Below are 22,954 nucleotides of genomic sequence, written 5' to 3'. Positions count from 1 at the left end.
CAGTTGGTACAGCCAGCTTTGAGGCAGAACACCCGGTTCAGAATCTTGGGTATTCTGCTTATCCGCAGTGTGGCCTTGGACACCCCATTAGTCACTCTGTGCCTCAGTTTCTTTAAAAACTGGTTCAAGATTAGTAACTACCCCATAGGATTATTTTGATAATTAAATGAGTTAATACATAGAAAAATCTGAAAATAGGGCTTGCCATATTTTGAACTCTCTATAAATGCTTAATACTATTCGAAAAATAATAATGAGAAAAGTGAGTGACATGACAAGCCCTGATTTAAACTTCCAGCATGTTTTCATAAACTTTCAACAAGAAAATTAAAGAGAACCCCTGAGCTTTAAAATCAGCCAAATTGCTTCAACAGAAGTCCAGTCACACCTTAAAATGCCAAGTGATTCATGACTGGAGACAACAATGCATTGGCTCACTGCACATTTAGAGAGTTCACATTAGGAGACTGCATGTTCACTTGTTGGACACTAAAGAAAAACAGAAGTAGCCACAAAGGTAAAATGCACTGAATTCAATAACAATAGTATTTGAAAAAGTACTGTTTGAAGGGGATTCATATTTATTGACAGCAAGCATGTGCCACAAACATTAACCCTCAGACCAGCTATATAAAGCACAAATTGTTATTCCTACTTCACAAAGCTTTCACTGTGGCTGTAAGAATTAGGTGATTTGTCAAAGTTTGTAAGATTATCAAGTGGAAGCACTACGACTATAGCATTTCTCACTTTGATCCTAAAGCTCACTCTTCCCATTTTACTACCTTATCCCAATGGATATTCTTAAACATGATAGTTTTGCAAGATGATGCTCAAACTAAACAAATAGAAGAGTTCATGGTAAAATAAGAAGAGTTCATGGTAAAATAAATAGTTATTCCGTTAGAGATTCATGGTCCCCAGCCTAGAGGTTGGCAAATCGGCATCTGCTTTTATAAATACATTTTGTTGGAATACGACTATGCCCTTTCCTTTCCATATCATCTACAACTGCTTTGGTACTTCAATACTAGAGTTGAGTAGCTGCAACAGAGACCATCTGTCCTGAAAAGCTTAAAGCATTTCCTATCTGGCCCTTTCCTACAAAATGGTGTTAATCTCTACTGTAGGCTCTTCCAGGATCTGACATGGCCAAAGTATTTTTGGAAAAAAACAAGTTTAACTTTGATTAACACATCATTTCTACTGTCTATACAGTACTTCTCCTTTACTTCTGCAACACCTACTAGGGTCCCAAATGCCACACCTTGGGGAATGCCACGCTGAACGATAGTACTTATATCACAAAAATAGCCTTCCTTCCCCAGTATGGAGATACAAGTCAAAACCAGGTTGCCACTCAAATTCCAGAATAAAAATTTTAAATTCAGTGCAAAAATTCACCTTTTCCTTAAAATAAACTATACATATGTTTGAAAAACAGGAGAATTTTGTTAAGACTCAAACTCTCTAGTAGGGTTGAAGCATCTTTAGACATTCAGGAAATTCTGATATATCTATAGTTTATTTTTAAATTCAGGATATCCTGGAAATTGAAGTACTCTAGCAAGCCTTAGCAACTGGAAAGCTCCCCCAAAGCAATTGGAAAACTTCTTAAATGACAAAATTTTAGATGTTCAAAAAGTCATTGGTCACTCCAACCTGTGGCAAAAACTTTTCCTAGGATTCAAATTAGAAATAAGTTAACGAGTTAACTAAAGTCAGACTAAGCCAATAATGTGCAAGAAGTAGCTCTGACATTAACAATCTAGAACAAGATTAAAGTCCTGATTTGTCACAACTAGTAAGGGATGATGCCAACTGAGAGCACCCACTTTATCAAACCTATATTAATATCCCTGAAAATAGAGGCTACTATTCAAAAGAAGCAAATTGAAGCTCAGTCCAACATTTTTATTTACCTCACTTTCATTTGCCAATTTGGTAACTGGAGATAAACCAAACCGATGGGTTAAGATCACTTTGTTCTGAGTAATCTTATGGTAATTCTGAGGGTTTCCATTTTAAATGAATTGTTTGAATACTAAATTATGCAGCTTTATGATCCAGGAGATAAGCAGCAGCTCTAAAGATGCCTCTGAGACTTAAAAGAGACAGCATTAGAAGCTCATTATTGCCGGCACATTTAACATGGTTAAAGTAGGGGAAAATAGCCATTAAGTTAATGTAATAGTTAAACTGCATTAATTTGAAAAACTGCCCCGTGAAGCGCTTACAGCAGAGGATGCATTTTGCGCCTCACGCGGAGACGTTCTTAAAAAAAAAAAAAAAAAATAGAAACCACGTCAAGATAATTTTCTGTCTTCAATTCACTCTGCAATTTGGAAACCTAGGCTTTATCCAATGTGGATATGCTAAAGAATGCTGTCAATCCAGACGTGCAATGGTGAACAAAGGAGGAACTGGTCCCATTGTGACTGATGATCTTGAAGATTCATGGGGTGCTGGGTGGTCCATTCAAAGAAGGGAAAAGCATCATGAGTACACTAATGAGAAAATCACAGGGAACATTCAGGGCTTGGCTTGGGGATTCTTATCCTGGGGAACAGCAAAGGCTTTCTAATTTTTCTGCAATCTGGCTAGTTTTCTGAAAAGTCAATGGAAGTTGAGTTAAAAAAAAACATTCATTGATGATTCCCAAATGTCCCAACATAATAACATTTTCTCAGTTCATTTTTCCGCCTCAGCCTTCTTTCTGACTGTTCCTACTTTTCATTATTCCATTTGTTTTTTTTCTCAGAGTTCACTGTTTATCAGTAGTTCTGTGATATATGAAAGGTTTGCGAAAATAGCAAATAATGAAAGGATGCATCATGCTTATCACTGTTATATTTGATAATTACGATAAACAATGTGTTACATCACATGACTTCAACTATGTCATCAGAGAAGAAGATTCTCCTCTAACTATGGGTTGCTTAAATTGAGGACACTGATCCACTGTATCATGAAAATATCAACCTGAATACATTACCAGAAATCTAACGATCTAAAAGCTAAATGAATAACAAAATGAAAACTCATGTAGATACCCCAAGTTTACTCCTTTGGAATTCTCCCTTTTAGGAAAGAGTACTGTTTTTTCATAAGTGTTTATATATGTCAGCATACTAATGGGATTTTCTTTGGCTCTTTTCTCCCTCTTTCTTTTGTGTGCTCTCAATAACAGACCTGGCGGAAGAATACTATTTAAGGGGGAAGCATGGTAGCATCACTTGAATCTCTTTCAACTAAAAAACATCTAACTTGAAAGCCCAAGGCAAAGTGTAAACTATGAATATTCATATATAGAATTTCATAACTGGTAACCAAAGACCATAAACCAATACCCAGAAGGTTTCTGCTAAATTCAAGTAGAATGGGATTGATTGGTGAAACATAACTCTAAACAATGTCTACATTTCACTCTGACTCAAAACATCAGGCCTTCTCAGGATCAACGCAGCAAAGGCTGTAGCTCAACTTCCCTCCCTGCCCCTAGTTTAGAGTTGTAGGATCTGTGTTAACTAGATAATGGGTAGCATCCTCATCAGTGTCAAGAAATGATTTCCTAACAAAAGAAATAATAGATGTGCTTTTTCCCCTCTGCACCTTTCTCCCTCCCTTCGTTGTTTGCTATGCTTTGACATTCAATTATAAATTCCATTCTTATCAGATAAAATATGTGGGCTACAAGGATAAACTCTATGTCCTGGAAGAAGTCCATTTTTTTTGACATAGAGAGAAAAAGCCGTAAGGCTGTACATACAGTCATGTAGTGTATTAAATATGCCACAGATGGACAATGGAGAAGAATTACAGATGGCTTCAAATTTTTCAGGTCAAATTTTAGATGGCCCTCAAGAATCTGTTACAATTACAAATTCTCTGTTCTCTCATCCCCACCCCATCCCTGTTATTTTGTAAATCTACAGTAGTGCTTCCTCTGAATCTGGGGTTGTAATGAGTTCTCACATAATTCAGATGATGGTGAACAGCAGATGTTTTCTTGAGAGATGGCTTAAGAAACATTAATTTAGAAGAAGATAAAGCTAATTTGAAAACAGAGTACTGGATGACAGGCAAAAGGAATCCTATCCTACTCTCCAATTTGTCGTCAGTATAAGATGCTTTGCCTTGGCCTAAGTCGACAGTGAAGGAGTTGATTGTATGGTGACTGACCACTGGACTTACTATTCAAAGTGGGTTAGAGATTGAAGATGAGTACAAAATATGTTTTCATTTATGTATGTATTAATTGACCAACAGATTTTATTATATTGGTGGACTTATAAAACAGTTACAGTTAATATCATTTTTTTTTTTTTTTGAGACAGTCTCTTTCTGTCACCCAGGCTGGAGTTCCATCCATGTTGCTAAAAAGGACATTATTTCATTATTTCTATGGCTGCAAAGTATTCCATGGTATATACATACCACATTTTTTTTCTCCAATTTATCATCGATGGACACTAGGTTGATTCCATGTCTTTGCTATTGTGAATAGCACTGCAATGAACATGGGAGTGCATGTATTTTTTTTTTTTTTTTTAAGATACAAGGTCTTGCGTTGTCACCCAGGCTGCAGTGCTGTAGCTATTCACATATATGATTATAACTTACTGCATCCTCAAACTTTTGGGCTCAAGTGATACTCCCACTTCAGCCTCAGCCTCCTAAATAGCTAGGACTACAGATGTGTGTCACCAAGCTCAGCTTTTAAAAAAACACTTTAGAGAAAAGGGTCTCACTATGTACCCCAGGCTGGTCTTGAACTCCTGTACTTAAGCAATCCTCTCATGTCAGTTTCCTGGATAGCTGTGATTACAGGTGTGAGCCACTGCATCCAGTAATAATATTCTATTGTTTGAATCTATCAAAGTTTATTTATCCATTCACCGACTTAAGAACATCTTGTGCCTTCTAAGTTTTGACAATTACGAATAAAGCTGCTATAAAAGTATGTGTGCAGGTTTTTCTGCAGGGGAAGCTTTCAAGTACCATGGCGAAATGCCAAGAAGTTTAATTGCTGGATCATATAGTGAGAGTAAGTTTAGTTTTGTAAGAAACAGCCTAATTGTCTTCCAAAGTATACCATTTTTATCTAAAATGCATGACAATTGCTGTTGTTCCACATCCTTGTCACAATTCCAGGTTTATTTTCATGCTCATATTAATAATAATACCTATTAAAATAAAAAAAATCTGGAATAATTCTGAACCAGACAGGATACCATTGTAACAGGAGTAAATGGGTCAGAGTAGGCAGAACAAGATTTATGGGCACTGGAGTTAGTCCAACTGTTGGCCCTGACATGTTTGCAAACATAGATCCATGGGAGATGCAAAGATAGATACACAAGAGAATAAGAGAAAGTCAAACAGAAACAAAAAATGTAATGGGCACTATAAAACAGAGAGAACTCAGAAGGAGGCTTGGGGGAATACAAGGCATATGGGAAAAGATTTTTTCAAGCAAACTGATAGAAAATGTAAAGTCTGTGGTCATTAATAAAATGCATCAAGTTAGGTTGTTTATTTAAAAAAAGACATAAAACTATGTATTTGTTCTACAACAAAATGTCAGAGAGTTAGAGCATAAGCAGGTGCAAGATAAAATAACAACAATCAAGATAAAAGCTGAGAGAGAATATGACAGACATGAATACGTAAAAACCGCAAGAAAATCCACCATGTTATAGCAACAACAATTGGAAAATCCATGGGGAAGTAAAATCAATTTCAAACAATATACACTTAGTAATGCTAATGGAAAATGAAGATATTTCTCCCCAGTATCCTACAAGCTAGAAAAAAATGACATTGAGAAAACTCATAGATACAGAGGACAGAGAACAGAGGTCCAAACTACCTATGATTCCTCCCAAAATGGAGGTGATATTGTAGAAATAGAAGCAAAATTTCATCTTTTAAGACAAGGTTATTTATTTTCCAGAAGAGAAAATGATGTGTGGCTATGCAACATACTAGCTTACCATATTCTTGGGAAAATTATTGGAAATAATAACTTGTCTACTTGACTTCATGTGTTTACTCATAACTATAAGTTACATGATCTATTTTAAATATTTACATAATGATGCTAAAGTTTACCTCAATCAAGGGATCACAGTATGAAAAAATACCAAGAAGAGAATGCTAATAGGGCTAGCAATTAGCTCATATTGTAAAGCAACTATATTTAAATAAGTCTGATTCTGATATAGGAATAGATATGTATGTCGATATAGCAGAATGAGTTAAAAATACAACCTGGCTCAAAGAAATATATATATTTACCTATATATGTAAAATGTTAAATATATGTATATTGCATATATATGTATGTATGTACACATCTAAAATAGTGTGGAATGGAAGAGCTGTTTCTAAATAAATTTGAATTATTTAGCTATTCGAAGACTACTTGTTATTTAGAAACAATAAACAGAAAAGATAACAATAAACACACAGCATAAACTGAATTACATCCCAGATATCAAAATTGGAAAGATAATAAGTTGTAAAATTTTTAGAAAATCATCAGCAAATATTATCCAATTCAGGAATAGAGGCAAATTTTCTGAGCTGATCATCAAGTAAATTAATCACAATAGAAAACAACAATATTCCCGGACATTTAAAATAAAAAGAAAAACTTGTTCACATCAAAATGAGGAGTAATTTAGAAGGACAAAGATATATTTGAAGTAAATAAACCACATTAAAGAATAAAATGCCTAATCTATAGATTACAACAAAATGATAAGGAAAGTAGTAAGAACAGTATAAAAGGGTCATACACAGAAATTTCATAGAGGAGAAGTGCAAACACCGTGCAAAAATATAAAGCGGGAGACATGTAAATGCTGTTCATCACAACACTACTAACTGCTAGCTGAAACTGGAGGCAGAAAGAATCTATAAATACATATATACGTATGTATATAAAAACATGTATGTATATGTATGTGTACATATATGAATGTGTATGTATACATATATATGTAATATGTTATATATACCACATGTCACATATATTCCTGCATATATGTATAGATATATGTATGGTGTGTGTGTGTGTGTTGGCTTACATATCAGCAACTTTCTTGCTGTGTCCTCACAGTCTCTTCCCAGTATGTCTATATTATAATTTCCTCTTCTTTTTTGTTTGTTTTTTGTTTGTTTGTTTTTGGTTTTGGTATTTTTTGGGATGGTGTCTTGCTCTGTCGCCCAGGCTGGAGTGCAATGGCATGATCTCGGCTCGCTGCAACCTCCACTTTCCGGGCTCAAGTGATTCTCCTGCCGCAGCCTCCCAAGCAGCTGGGATTATAGGTGTCTGCCAGCACACCCAGCTAACTTTTCTATTTTTAGTACAGATGGGGTTTCACTATGTTGGCCAGGCTAGTCTCGAACTCCTGACCTCATGACCCACCCACCTCGGCCTCTCAAAGTGCTGGGACTACAGGCGTGAGCCACTGTACCTGGCCAATAATCTCCTCTTCTTAGGAGGACACCAGTCATATTGGATTAGGGCCCACCTATATGACTCCATTTTACGTTAGTTACTTCTCTAAAGGCCATCTCCAAGCAAAATCACATGCTAAGGTAGTGACTAGGACTTCAACATATTAAGTTATGGAAAAAGATAATTCAGCCCATAACATCAGGGTAAAGAGTGACAATATATTTTCCATAAAAGTTGTGAAAAGAAAATTCTTAAGTAGCTCAGTAAGCTTGATATTATCTAAGTAAACAGTGAAACATATGATGTATAGTAGTGCTTTTACATATGCGTCATTGTTTCAATTATGTGCATGCCAAGATGCAGCTTATGTAAAATCCTAAAAGAAAGTGTCAAATACCAATCTGAGATAAATGGAATGGCAGGAATGAATGTCAAATAAAAGAAGGGCTAACGTCTTCTACAGTACTTGAATTAGCCTATTCGTGTTCCATGCCTGAGTTACTCCAAATTCATTTCCAGTCAAGCAGCTGATGCATCTGGTTTTATATCAAAGCAGATGATTCTGTGAGGTGTTCTTACCCTTGAAAAGGGTTGGCAAGAAATACGCAGTGGAAATCAGCTCCTAACATTCACTGAGCTTAAGACTGAAATACTATTTCTTTAAATAATCTTTCTATTAATAAATCAATTCATTTATCAGTAAATCACTGTATTTATTACTCCACTTGCGGAATTCCCTCTTTCAAATAAGGGAAGTAGCACAGATAAATCAAAAGAGGATGAGACATCTGTCAGATGGCCTGGCTCCAGACAACTTACATTCATTCACAGAATCAAAATAAGGACTCAATCAGCAGAACAACCAAATAAAAATTAACAAAAGCATATCTTCATCAGTTAACCATGAGTAAAGCCCATGGCCAAGGGTCAGGATGAATCATTTGTTTTAGTGCACACAATCATGGTATCATCTGCTTCCCAGAGATGAGTCCACTCTAAATTATAAACCCTGGCTCCCTGGGGGATGTTTATGAGTGCCTCCTCCCTAGATACACTTACTTTGGTTGTTCACTAAGAACAATTTTTTTTTTTTTTTTTTTTTTCTTGACAGAGTCTTACTCTGTCACCCAGGCTGGAGTGAAGTGGCCCGATCTCAGCTTACTGCCACCTCTGCCTCCTGGATTCAAGCGATTCTCCTGCCTTAGCTTCCTCAGTAGCTGGGACTGCAGATGTGCACCACAACCCCACCCAGCTAACTTCTGTGTGTGCGTATTTTTAGTAGAGACGGGGTTTCACCATCTTGGCCAGGGTGGTCTCAGACTGTTGATCTCAAGTGATCTGCCTGCCTTGACCTCCCAAAGTGCTGGGATTACAGGCATGAGCCACCATGCCTGATAAAATTTCATGTACTCCTAATTACAATACTGGACCTGGAATAGACCGTCTATCAGAGCTCAAGTCAAATCCAAGCCCTTTATTTTGTATGTAAAGAGATTCCAGTCCAGAAGAAAAAAATAATAATTTCCTCACAATCACACAGCATCTTAGTGGCAGATCTGAAACTATGCTGTGTAGGAAAATTAGTTTCAAAATCATCCCACGAAGAACGACTATTTGATTTTCCCTATCAGGTGTTAAATAAAGTCCAAGCTAGAAAATTATCTCCTTATTCCCCTTTGCTAAATAAATAAAACAGAGTATACTAAGCAAATATTTTTTTGAAAAGCTACCCAAATAGATTTTAATGATGTAACTTTTTTATTTTAGATTACATAGAAAGTGAGAGTTCTGAGCTAGGGTGCAGGACAGTTTACATTTGTGTACAAGCCCTGAATTAAATTTAGGAAGAAATGAAAGTTTAAACAAATTGCTTTAATATACTTTATTTTCCTCAAGAACATAGTATATCCCTCTTAACAAAGCATTCATAGAACCCCACAGCCTGGCCTCAACTGACATCTCTTCATTTTTTGTTTTTTTTTTTTAAACATTCTCTGTCATATACTTTACTGTAATTATATCCAAACTACTTGTCAGTCACCCAAATATACCATACTACTTTTAACTTCTGAAACTGTATATGTGATAATCCTGTCATTTCCCCTTTGTTTCTCTTTAAAGGAAAATCATTAGCATTTATTGAGGGCCCATACTGTCACAGGCGCTTGACCTTATTTGTTCTGGACGTACCATTTTCTAATGATACAATCTGAGGAAAATCAGTCTCTGAGTACTGACTGTAGAGTCTGGCTGCTGATACCTACCCCCATGGCAGATAGGATCTTGTATAAAGGAGTACACTACAAGCACTAGCATGCTATGCAAAAGAAGGGGAAGGATGGTGCCACATTCCCTGCTGGCTCCCATGTGGAGACTCTCGCTCATTGCTCAGACCTTTTGGACCTGTGTCATGTTCCTGCTTGTTCTTCCCCTTATGTCTGCCTTTATGGGTGGCACATAACCCACCTTCCTCCCCTGACTGTCTTATCTTCAGTCTCTGAGACCTCCTTAAAGAGTTCCTCAGAATAGCAAGAGACCTCACTCACATTTGCAAATGTCAGATAGCACATTCGAACCACTGAAAGAAAAGAACCAAAAATTTGAGCTCACCTAAATGAGAATTCCTCTCAGTGGTCTGGCTTCAGAGATCACTATATGTGATGGCCTTAAATGATTTAGGAGTTATTCAACTGTCAGTTCTGATGGACTGATTTGGTGTCAGGAGAGGAGTCATTTGCATGTTAAGAGCATTCTTCTATATTCAAGATCAGCAGAAAGATGATCCCCTGTCCTAAGAGTTCCAGGGAAAGTTGTGGAATTGAATCTTTTCGAAATGGTTTGTGTCAGGCACTGCTTCCTTCTTTGCTAGGAGATAGACATGCTTAATGCCTAGGCTGGAGTTCCACACCCCTCCTGAAGCCTAGCTATACAGGGGAATAAGCCAATTTGAACTACCTGGAATAAATGGTAGAGGGGAAGTCTAAGGAAAGATAGGGTGTGGAAGGCAAAAAAAAAAAAAAAAAAAAAAAAAAAAAAAAAAAAAAAAGATAAATACATCCCAGGGAGGAAAATATTCCTCAGATGTTCATGAGATCAAGTTAAATTTTCCCTGCTTCTAGTCATTTGCCTATGGCAATCATGTGATTATATATGCAAGATATTCCATGGCTTGTCATAAACCTTATCTGACAGCAGGTTCATCCCACTCCATATCTTGGGCTTATGGCAAATGTGTTTTTCTGCCAAATGCTTTTAATATAACTAAAGACCAAGGGGACCAAAACTCACTCTACTCTAAAGACCTGAAAATGAGGAAGGTGACTTTAAGAGTATCGTAGTCTTAAGTTATTAAAGAAATATTTTTAAAATCAAGACCTTATAAGCCAATCTATTTGTTAAAAGCTAACCAGAAAGTATATATAAAAGGACCCAAGTAGATTCATGTTGCTGATCACTGGCAACCTGAAGTTTGCATCTATTTGTCGCTGCTTCTGGATATTTTTTAAGGAGACTGTGTGACTTGGAATAAGTCACTTTTTTCCCTGGGTCTCAAATTAATTTATTGCAAAATAATGGGTTTAGATATGAGTATTTATTTAACAAAAATACTATTAGCCACTTACTAAATTCCAAACACTGGTTATATGCCAAGAAAAGAGTCTACTGATCTCAGTTTTGAAAGATGAGAATGCATTCATCTAAATGTCAAAGGTTAGGACAGGGATTGTGTTATAGGCAAAAGCCACATTATAAGGAAAGTTGTAGATTGTAAATTAACTTGATAATTTTAAGTACCCGAAAAAAGCTCGGGATATTATTGCATGGGCTGTGAAAAACTCACAAATAATACTAATAGATTGTAAAGGCAGTGCCAATACCTTTTTATCTTTCATTTTGGATTTTCAAAGATGAATTTTGCAAGTTGCCTCTCAAATTTCAATTTGGAGAATTTGGGTCAGGTTATTCATGAGGACAAGGGCACACTGTCTGCTAGAGAGAATAGTTCTGATATGATCACCATCGGTGTTTGCTCTGTGTTTGAAACAACCTCATAAGGAATTATTTGATTCAGGCTAGATGAAAATTCGGGTTATTCTTTAACAAATATTTATTCCCGTTCTTCTCCTACAGTGGAAAAGTAGTTTTCTCTACCTATAGATGATGGAATCTTGGGCTCTGGTAATTGTCCATAGTAAGTATGTGCCTGGTCTCCCTGCTTACTCAAATGAATAAGAAAAGTGGAGTCGACCTGAATACAACCCGCATCCTAGAATGCATATATGGTTTTTTCTAAGATTCCGTAAGATAGCTGCTGTATTTCTGGGACTCCCTGTCACAGTCATTCTTCTTTTCTACTCCCATCCACAAAGACCAGGGTGCTCTTAGGTAAAACTAGGCATAGTTAACTAGAACTCTGTGAAATGAAAGTCTATAGGGAAAACGTTATGCTTAAATTCCTTTCATTTCTTACATGTCCAGACATATCCACAGGGTGGGGTGCCAGGGACAAAATAGCTTCCTAGAAAATAATTCATGTAAATGACAGTGTCATGAACAAGAGCACAGGTCTGCACGATGACAATGGTCTGAAGAAGTAGAAGGGGGTCAGGTTATTTTCCAGCCCCTTCTTCAATTTGAGTAGACGCTGTAACAAAATCACAAGTCAAACCTATCATTAGAATTCTGCAAGACATTTTGAGTTCATGGCACCAATGCTTTGTGGTCTATGTAATTGGATATAAAACAGGTGATGGTAAATAATATTTTAAACACTCCATTTTATTGTTACAGACTCCAATCATGAGAGTACTGCTTCAAGATTTTTTTATTCCCTGCATTAAGGAGGAATATTCAACACACACACACTACATACACACATACCATTCTCACACACACACACACAAATGTAAATAAAACACACATATCACACACACTTATACACACAAATGTAAATAAAACACACATACACACACAAATGTAAAAAAAAAAAAAAAAAACACTTTGGTGATTTCCCAAAGCTCTGCCATAGCATAAAAGAGCTTTTATAATTGGTTGCTGGCTTTTGTTCATTCTCATTTTGTACCATTCTTCCTTTCTCCTGAGTCTGTCAAGTTCCTTCTACCTGGGGAACTTGTCTCTTGCACCTGCTCTTCCTGTTGCGTGGTGCTCTCTTCATTCTTCTTGTTAATTTAATTGATGCCTATTCATATACATATATATATATTTTTTCTAGTTGTTCAAACTCCCTAAGGAAAACTCTCTCTGAATTCCAAGCCTATATTTGATTTTCCCAGTAAATATTCTCAGATCTCCTCATCATTTTCTTTCATAATTTCATCAGAGTTAACAATTATATTTTTATATAGTTAATTGATTAACATTTTCTCCTCCACTCTGTTGTAAGGTTTATATGAACTTGTCTTGATGGCATCTCACTATTCTATATGCAAGATGCTTAGTATGAGACTGAGCCACACAAGTGGGTGGCTTCACATTCTGTTTGCCGAGAACAGTCAAGGTTTATGCATATTGCCTGGCTTAATTGTTAATAGTGCTCTCTTGATTTTTAATAGTGCTCTCCCAAAATTATCCTGATGTGGAATGTACCATGAAGTTTCTGTTCATGTATGGAATTCCAGTAATCTTTGTTGGATGTCTCGCTTTTTTTAAGAAGAATCTTTCCACCTAAGTCTCTTTATTCCTCCATGCAAAGTGATTCTACTCTAGACATGCTGGGATGTGTCTGAAAGTGCAACATTTGTTCAGCTCAGAGTGTCATCTGTGCCACATAGCACACTGAAAACCGTTAAGGTCAGCAAGCTCTACATTTAAAGATGTTTCAAGTTCCCATTGCCATCACGACTTAAAATTTCTTCAATGTGTATTGCAGATCCAGGGCCTCTCATAGCATTTGTTCATGCATGCTTTAAGTCAGCAGTCATGCATTCAGTGAGATTTGGCTTATTTAACACATGGTTTAAAAGAATAGGCTCCCAGTCCTTATTTTCATGGAATTATGGCATAAGAAGCTCAACAATGCAACAACCATAACTGGGAAAAATTATTTCAAAAAATGAAATCAACTACTTACAGTGTCTAGAAATTATCCTAAGATCAAAGAAAAAATAAACACTTTAAAAAAATCTAATAAATATCAATAAGAATAGCAAGACTCTGTAGCACTTAAGACACTATCTGCTCCTTTTCTCCCCAGTTCCCCCAGTTCAGTGTAATGGAAGCACCACTCTTGGCAGATATTGTTGGGAAGATGGGGTTCCCTCTCCTCCAGGCCCCAGTTAAAGGCTATAATATCTCCCTGGGAGGAGCAGTGTGCCAGTGATTCTCATCCCACCCTAACCCATGTTACAAAGGCTAAATTCCAGATGGGTGCAACTGAGAGGGTCAGGGCTGCCTTCTACCACACAATCCCTGCTGATAGTTTGGAGGCTCCACCCCACAAGCAACAAACTGAATATACTGATGACCCAATCGGCCTCAAGATAACTTGTTCATGTGGCAGCAGTTCCACACCAGCCAAGACAAAGTGAAAAGACCAGAGGTTAATATCATCCAGCATTATGCTTATCAAACGTGAGTGTCACTCTTAAGAAAAGCTCATTATTTTCCCTACCACCAGCAATGGCTCAGAGATTTTGCCCAGGGTACAGGAACCAAGCCATAAAGAAGTCTCCAAAGCTTTCACCAAAGGAATTGCCTTTATTTTCAAGAGTCTGGAGAATTTCAAACCTAAATGCACTCTCAAAAGCAAAGAGAAGTGTTAAGGAATTAAGAGAAGGTTAGTAGATCTATGAGAACAAGCTAAACTTTAGGTTTTCTGGTTTACAGGAGATGAGTGGGAAAAGAAACGTCTAAGAAGAGCTATCCTGGTGTCAGAACAAACCTCAAATACAGACCTCAGGAACTACATCTGCAAAGGGCCTGAGATTAATTGGATCAGACTGTGGAGCAATTTATGCCTCAGGACATCGTCAGAAAGAATAAAGCAAACAACCAGCATTAGTGGTACCTAAGGGTAGGGTGTGTTATCAACAGAGGCAAAGAGCTTAACAGAGAGATTACAGAAAAAGAGAGTGACATAACTCCTGCTAAAAGTTACTGTCAACTCAGAGTGACTGTGCACATGCCCAAAGGTGCATACTCTTAAAAGTGACATGACAGGTTTCACACTGCAAAGGATAGATACTTCACAAAAATAGTACATCCAAGTCAAGAAACCAATAAGCAAGTAATAAACAAAACAAAACAAAAACAAAAAACAACACATAGACCAGTATCAAAAGCTGCAACACTATATTACCTAAAATGTGCAATTTTCAACACAAAGATGTATGAGACATGCAAAGAAACACGACATTTTTAACCATCAACAGAGAAAAAGAGAAAACAGGAATTGTCTGTGAGGGGCCCAGATAGCCAGCTTAACAAAAATTTCAAAGGAACCATTATAAATACATTCAAACAACTAAAAAAAAAACATGATTTAAAAAGTAAAGATGTGAATACATTGTTTTATTAAATATCAATATCAAAGATAAATAAATAATAAATAAAAACCAAATGAAAATTCTGTTGTTAGAAACTACAATAACCAATATAAAAAATACAATAGAATTTTTTAGATCAGTTTTCAATAGAATGGGCTAAAAAGCAGATTTGAAGTGGGAGAAAAAAGGCATCAGAAAGCTTGAAAATAGACCTATAGAGATTATGCATTTTGAAGAGTAACAATAAACGAAGAATGAAGAAAACAAGGAAAAGAGACTCAGATGAACATATATATCAGAAGGAAAAGAGAACATAACAATATTTAAAAAATAATAACTAAAAACTTCCAAAATTTGATGTACAATTTAATATACATATCCAAGAAGTTCAACAGACTCCAAAACAAATTAAAACAGAGATCCACAACAAAGCACAGCATTATCAAAATTTTGAAAGCCAAAGCAAAGAGAAAAATCTTAAAATTATCAAGAGAAATATCACTTAACACATACAAGTCTTAAATGAGGTACAAGAAACCTCAATAAGGATAACAGCTGACTTCTCATCAGAAACAATGGATGCCAATAATCTAGGAGAATGGCATGTTCCAAGTGCTGAAAGAGAGAAAACAAATGTCCAGGGAGGACCTTATATTCAAGGAAATTATTATTAACAATGAAAGCAAAATAAACAGATAAGCCAGACATAATTTGCAGTTAACACACCTGCTTTAGAGAAAATACTAAAGGAAATTCCTCAAACTGAAAGCAGGTTATACCAGATATAATTTATGTCACATAAAGAAGAAAAGAACATGGTAAATGTAATTATGTAATTATAGAAGACAGTTTAAATCAATATTTATTTTCATTTATTTTAACTGATTTGAAAAGTAAATATGGAAAACAATATGTATATATTTTGTAGTTGGGTCTATAACATAGAAATGTATGTATGACATAAACATCACATAGGAGTTGAAGGGGAGCAAAGCTATGTTGGAGGAAGAAAGTAACACCTGAGAGTAGCTTGAATCCACAGATGAAATCAAGGGAACCAAAATTGATCAATAATAAATGATCAGTAGTATATACTTGATCTTCTTTCTTCTCACAACTTATTTAAAAGACTTAAAACTATATAAAAGTCATAATTATAATAACATACTATTATGAATATAATATATAATATATATGCTATCTATGAGGATAAAATGTGAATAACAATTTTGGCACAAACAAAGGAAAAGGAAATATGAATGTATAGCATTTATGTTTCTATATCTTACTGGATCTAAATTACTATAATTCTAACAGAACTTAATAAGGAAATAGTTCAAAAGTATACTGAGTAAATCATTAAAGAAATTAAAATGTTACACTAGAAAATCTTAACACATGCAAATGAAAGCAATAAAGAAAGAACAGAGGAACAAAGAAGGCATCTGACATGTAGAACACATAAGTGACATGAAGACATAAATCCAAATACATCCATAATAATAGTAAATGCAAATGCTTTAAACAATCAGATCAAAGGACAAAGATTGTCAGACTTAAAAAAGAATAATAACCAACTAAATGCTTTTTACAGGAGTCACACTTTAGATTCAAAGACACAAATAATTTGAATGTAAAGGATGGAAAAAGATATATTATGCAAATAGCAACCTTAAGAAATCTGGAGTGGCTCTACTATCGCCAGACTAGGCATTAAAACAAAAGATGTTACTAGAGATGAAAAGAGACATTTTATAATGATAAAATGAGCAATCCATCATAAAGATGTCACAATTATAAACAACCATTGAAAGAATTTAAAGTAAAAACAGACAGGTCTATGATAAAAGTTGGAAATTTTAATATGTCATTTTCAATAATGAATAGAAGATGTGAACAACATTAGAACAAAGTACTGAACAAACAAACTAGACCTAACAGACATCTATAGAGAATTCTCTACTTAACACTAGCAGAATGCACATTCTTTTCAAGTATACATAGAACAGTCTCCAGAATAGACCATATCCTAAGTCATAAAACAAGCCTCAGTACTTTAAAATAATTGAAATCATAAAGTGGATGATTTGCAACCACAATGGCATGAAATTATACATCAAAGGCAGAAGAAATTTTGAGAAATTCATAAGTAGGTGGAAATTAAATTACACATTTCTACATAATTAATGGGTCAAAAAACACACAAGAAAATAAAAAATACTTTGAAATGAATGAAAATGAAGACACATTATACCATAATCTACAGGATGATGGTCAATCATTGATCAGAGGGAAATTTATGACTATAAATGTTTATATTTTTAAAGAATGATCTTGTATTAATAACCTAATCTTCCATCTTAAGACACTGGAGAAACAAATACAAAGAAACCTTAAAACAAGCAGAATATTTAACCTAAAAAAGATTAGAGTGACCATTAATTGAAAAATAAACAATAACGGAAAACAACAAAAGGAAAGGTTTGTTTTTTATGTAAACATCAGCAACCTTGACAAACTTTTAGTTAAACTGACAAATAAAAAAAGAGTGAAGACCGAAATTACCAAAATCAAGAGTGAAAGAATGGTCATGACTGCTGGCCTTAAATACATTTTAAAAAGCAAGGTTATCAAATAATACTATGCCAGAACTAAATAATACAGTTGAAATGGAAAATTTTCTAGAAAGACACAAATTACTGAAACTGATTCATGAAGAAATAGAATATTTGTATGAACTTATATGAAATAATAAGATTGCAATTGTAATTAGAAAACTTTTCACAAAGTAAAACTCAGGCTCGCATTGATTCACCAGTGAATTCTCATGAACATATAGACACAACTTAATATCAGTTCTTCACAAACTCTTCCAAGAATGAAAGAAGAGGGAACACTTCCCAACTCCACCTATAAAGTCAGTATTATGCTAATACTAAAACCAGACAAAGATATTACAAAAAAGAAAACTACAGAACAGTATCTCTTAGGAATATAGACACAAAAATACTTTTAAAAATACTAGCAAATTTAATCCAGTAGCATATTAAAAAAGTATTCACTATGATTAAATGGATTATATCACAGGAATTCAGTGTTGGCTTAACATCCAAAAATACATTTATGTAATACAACATATAAATAAAATAAAAGACAAAAACCTCATGATAATCTCAAATAATTAAAAAAATCTTTTGACAAAATTTAACATGCTTTTATAATAAAAACACCCAAAATATTAAAATTAGAAAGTAACTTTCTCATCATCATAAAGGCTATATATGTATATCAATCTTTGTGCTTAACAGTCTAGCCATGCAATTACACAAAAGTAAAAGTGACATATAAAATGTATCCAGTGTAGAAAATCAGAAATAAAGCTATATCTAGCCTTGTACGACAAAATCTTGCTTATAGAAAATTCTAAGAAATCCATTAAAAGTTATTAGAACTAATAAACAAGTTCAACAAGGTTTCAGGCTATAATACTGGCATGATTTGGCTGTGTCTCCACCCAAATCTCATCTTAAATTTCAGTTCTCATAATGCCCACATGTCCTGGGAGGGACTCAGTGGGAGGTAATTGAATCATGGGGCAGTTATCTTCATACTGTTCTCGTGATAGTAACAGAGAGAGTTCTCACGAGATCTGATGGTTTTAAAGGGGGCTTTTTCCCCTTTGCTCAGCACTCATTCACTCTCCTGCCACCCTGTGAAGAGGTGCCTTCCTAAGGCATAATTGTAAGTTCCCTAAGGTCTTACCAACCATGTGGAACTATGAGTCAATTAAACCTCTTTTCTTTATAAATTTCCCAGTCTTGGGTATTTCTTCATAGCAGCATGAGAGCATACTAATGCAAATATCAACCAAAAAAATTAATTGTATTTTCTATACTTGCAAAGAACCAAAATAAAATCAAGAACACAATTCAAGTTAGTACAGAAAACATTAAAAATTTTAAAGATTTTTTTAAGTTTAAAACTTGAACACTAAAAGCTACAACTTATACTTAAAAATTAAAGGATACCTGAAGAAATGGAAAGACATACTAATTTTATGGAACTGTGGATGGAATATTAAGATGGCAATACTCCTCAAATTAATCTATATATTCAACACAATATTTTCCAATTCCAGTAGGCTACTTTGGTGAAATCAATAAACATTCTGAAGTAGATACACAAATCAAAGGACTCAAAATATTCAAAACAATTTTGAAAAAGAACAAAGTTGGATGACTCACAATTCTTGATTAAATCCTTATTATAAACCTATACTAACCAAGACTGTGTTACTGATTAAATAGATACATAGAGTCGAGAGTCCAGAAATAAACTCATACATTTATGATCAATTGATTTTTAAAAAGCATGAGAACACTATTCAATGAGGAAGAATAATCTTTTGAACAAATGATGCTAAAACTATTGGATATTCCTATGCAAGAGTGAAGTTGGACCCCTTCTTCGCACCTTATGCAAAAATTAATGGAAAATTGATCATAAACCTAAATATAAAAAGGAAAGCTATAACTTTCTTAGATATAACAATAATAGCACAAATGACAAAAAAAGAGTAACTTGGATATAATCAAAATTAAATACTTTTGCATTTCTAATACTATACCAACCCTCACAATGAGATAAAATATTTGTAAATTATATATCTGAAGAATTTACTTGTAGAGTATGCAAATAACTCTTATAAGTCAATGATAAATAAATAATCCAAATAATAATGAACAAATATTCTCAAATGACATTTCATCAAAGAAGATATAGAAATGTCTAGGCAGCACCTGAAAAAAATACTCAAAATCATTAGTCATTAGGCAAAAACAAATCAAAACCACAATAAGATATCACTTGACTTTCACTGGGATGATTATTTTAAAAAGAGAGGTAATAAAAATTGTTGAGGAGGATGTGGAGAAAATGTATATCTTGCTGATGAGTGTAACATTTCTTTTTGGGTTAGGCACATGCTTTAAAATTGTTATGATGTTTGCACAACTCTGTGAATATTCTAAACATAACAGAATGGTCTAGTTTAAATGGAAGAATTGTATGTCATGTAAATTATATTTAAATAAAGCTATTTTACATGTAAAAATATATACAACTATAGTTTTATAGTTTTTAAGTGCACAGACTCCAGAGTGGATGGGCTAAGTTTAACTCCTGGCTCTGCTGATTCTTAGCTATATAATCTTTGGCTTTGTCACAGCTTTACCTCATTAACTTACATGTGGAAATATTGTTACATCATGAAATTGTGAATACTAAATTGAATTAACCTAGGTACGAAGCTTAGAACAAGGATTAGCAGACACCCTATAAGGAGGTAGATAATGAATACTGTAGTTTTAATGGGTGATACCATCTCTTTCGTAACCACTCAACTCTGCTGTTTCAGAGCAAAGCAGACACAGGCAATAAGTAAATAAAGAAGCATGAATGTGTTTCAATAAAATTTATTTATGAAAATAAGCAGCAGGCTGGATTTAGCCTGAGAGCATTAGCTTGCTCCTAACTGAGAATATAATTTAGCATTTGGTCAGTACTTAAGATATGCTTAGTTGTTATTTAGTATGTGCTGGGGGATTCAAATATAATCCTGCTGTCATGGGGATCTGGACTTTCCCCATTTGTGCTCAAATAATAAAGGTCTCCTTTACTTTGCTGATATACTGGGTAGTGATTCAAGCTCAAATACATACCCAGCTCCGGAAGTGGATATGTGAATGGGGAGATACGGTAACACGAATGAGTCCTGAATAGAATTACTGGAGCTAATGCCAAAAGCCAGACCAAGAAAATGCACTGCTTTGGTGCTGAATCTCCTTAGTGATTGAACCACTGCTCCTTAAATCTCCTTAGTCTATTGGTGAATCTTAGAGCCTGAAACAAAGCTAAAATGATGGGTCGTTGTCAGGTGGGGCCAGATCTGTGGATAAGCAAGACATGTGTGAGAAAGCTCAGAAACTGCTAGGTTCCATGTGTTAATGGATGATACATTTCTATCTACTTTTATTTTTTAGAAAAAAAATCCCCAAATCTTTAACCTGGCATTCTAGTGCCTCTAGAATATTGCTTTTAAAATCTAAATTATTTTTCTCATAAAATAAAAATTGAACATCACATGTGATTAGAAAACTTTACACTCTTCTTTAATAATGAAGTATTAATATACATTATTTTTAATGTAAACCTGGAGTGTTTGCAGATCCATCATCCTCTCAGAGGTATGTGGGGAAATGTCACATGAAACATCAGGGAGATACACTGGGCTCATCATTCCAGCTGCCTTCCACCACTGCTCAGCCACGATTGCTGTCTCCCAGTCTTGCTGGGAAATAATCACTGGCATATTTTCTCTTGGCAATAGTGGTATTTTTCTTGCAGCTTCTAGTATATACATTTGCAGATGATGGGCTTCTCATACATGTATTTGTTGGAAAAAATAATAGATGTGCCCTGGACTGGGTAAAAGAAAGATCTGATTCAAATTTCCAACCTGTTTCCAAGAAGCAGGCTTTGGGTAAACAGAAAAGCGAAAAACCCCACAATTTCCTTTAATCTCAATCTTTTCATCTCAATCTTTTTATCTATAACATAATATTGCTGTATTATGTTATTAATTATATTGTTATAATATTTCTATATTATGCTATGTTATGTATTATATATGCATGTATATATTAGGTATTATAATAATGTTAAGTCCTTTTATCTTTTAAAGATTTAATACTTTGGAGATATAATACCATCTCAATACATCTTAACAACATGCATATTACCTGTTATTTATTCATTCATATACATTTGATGGTTTACTTTATACCATCAATGTTTGTTATACCAATATATGGTATACCATTTACTGTATACCATACATTCCTATACATCTGCAAGAGTAGACTATTTGCATATTATAGTCTCTTTTTCTTCTAAATGAAAAAATGCAGACCAGAGGGGTGATTCAAGTTAGCAGCAATAAAATGCTGCTTTCAAGGGCCATGCTTGGGATCATAAGGTTTTAGTTCCAGTAGGACTTGGTGTCTCTCAAGATTATCCAGAAGTTTGGTATCATAACCCTGGTCTCAGGATGCCTAGAAAGTATGTTGACCTTCTAACTGATATCAGATGTATTTTGATAAGAAAGATAAGGCTGATGTATTTTGAGATGTGTATTGTTACTTTGCAGAAACATTAATCCTGAATCTATCAGCAAAAAACCATGGGACGTGGATAAAAGCAGGATTTGAAATCTGGGATATATTTTAAGAAAGTAGTCAAAAGTTATCATACATGTACATTTATGGAGAAGCTACATTACTCACAGTTCTGTCTTTATAAGAGTAGTGTTTCTTCTCAAAAAATAACACAGAACTGTCAGGAGGGATTAGCCTATCTTCTCTTTAACAGTCTACCATTGCAGGATATTACTTTCTCTTAGTTAATAGTTTTTTTAAAAATTGTGAGTCAATTCTTATGGTTCATAGTGTATAAAATAAGAGATGCAGTACTGGCTATTCTAGAGACATGTTCTTGCCTTATTGGCCCTTCCCTTCTAGGTTCTGGAGATGACAGTGAGGCCAGAGGCACTGGGGTAGTCAAGGCTATGAGGTGCCTATTCAGCATCTCTATTCAAATAAGAGATAAAAATCCAGAACAAAACAAAGCACTCCTTTCCTCAGGAGGAGATAGTTCCATGATGGGCTCATGGCTTGGCAGGCAGACTGTAGGCTGAATTTTATCCCTCCATATACCCCTTTCCAGGTGCTCATTTGGTTGGCAAGCTTGTGCCAACTACATATCATGGCACTGGATGTAGGTATTTGATATGGTTTGGCTCTGTGTCCCCACACAAATGTCATCTTGAATTGTAATCTTCATAATCCCCCACACGTTCAGGGAGGGACCCATGGGAGCTGAGTGGATTATGGGAGTGGTTTCTTTCATGCTGTTCTCACAGTAG

At 34.9% G+C, this 22,954-nt stretch overlaps 1 non-coding gene across 37 annotated transcripts in view; it reads left to right on the top strand.

Moving 5' to 3' along the window:
• Positions 1-22,954, top strand: part of LOC105487940 (uncharacterized) — a 224,040-nt gene that overhangs the window by 143,642 nt on the left and 57,444 nt on the right. For 8 of the 37 annotated variants that reach the window (XR_011621476.1, XR_011621475.1, XR_011621473.1 and 5 more), the window contains one exon: positions 8,580-8,733. The exons of the other annotated variants lie outside the window; for them this stretch is intronic. This is a non-coding gene — a transcript (uncharacterized protein). The remainder of the gene's footprint in view (positions 1-8,579; positions 8,734-22,954) is intronic. 37 annotated transcript variants of the gene reach the window in all.

This window comes from Macaca nemestrina, chromosome 3, assembly GCF_043159975.1.
Source record: "Macaca nemestrina isolate mMacNem1 chromosome 3, mMacNem.hap1, whole genome shotgun sequence".
NCBI lineage: Eukaryota > Metazoa > Chordata > Mammalia > Primates > Cercopithecidae > Macaca > Macaca nemestrina.
This window is presented reverse-complemented; position numbering and strand designations above follow the sequence as displayed.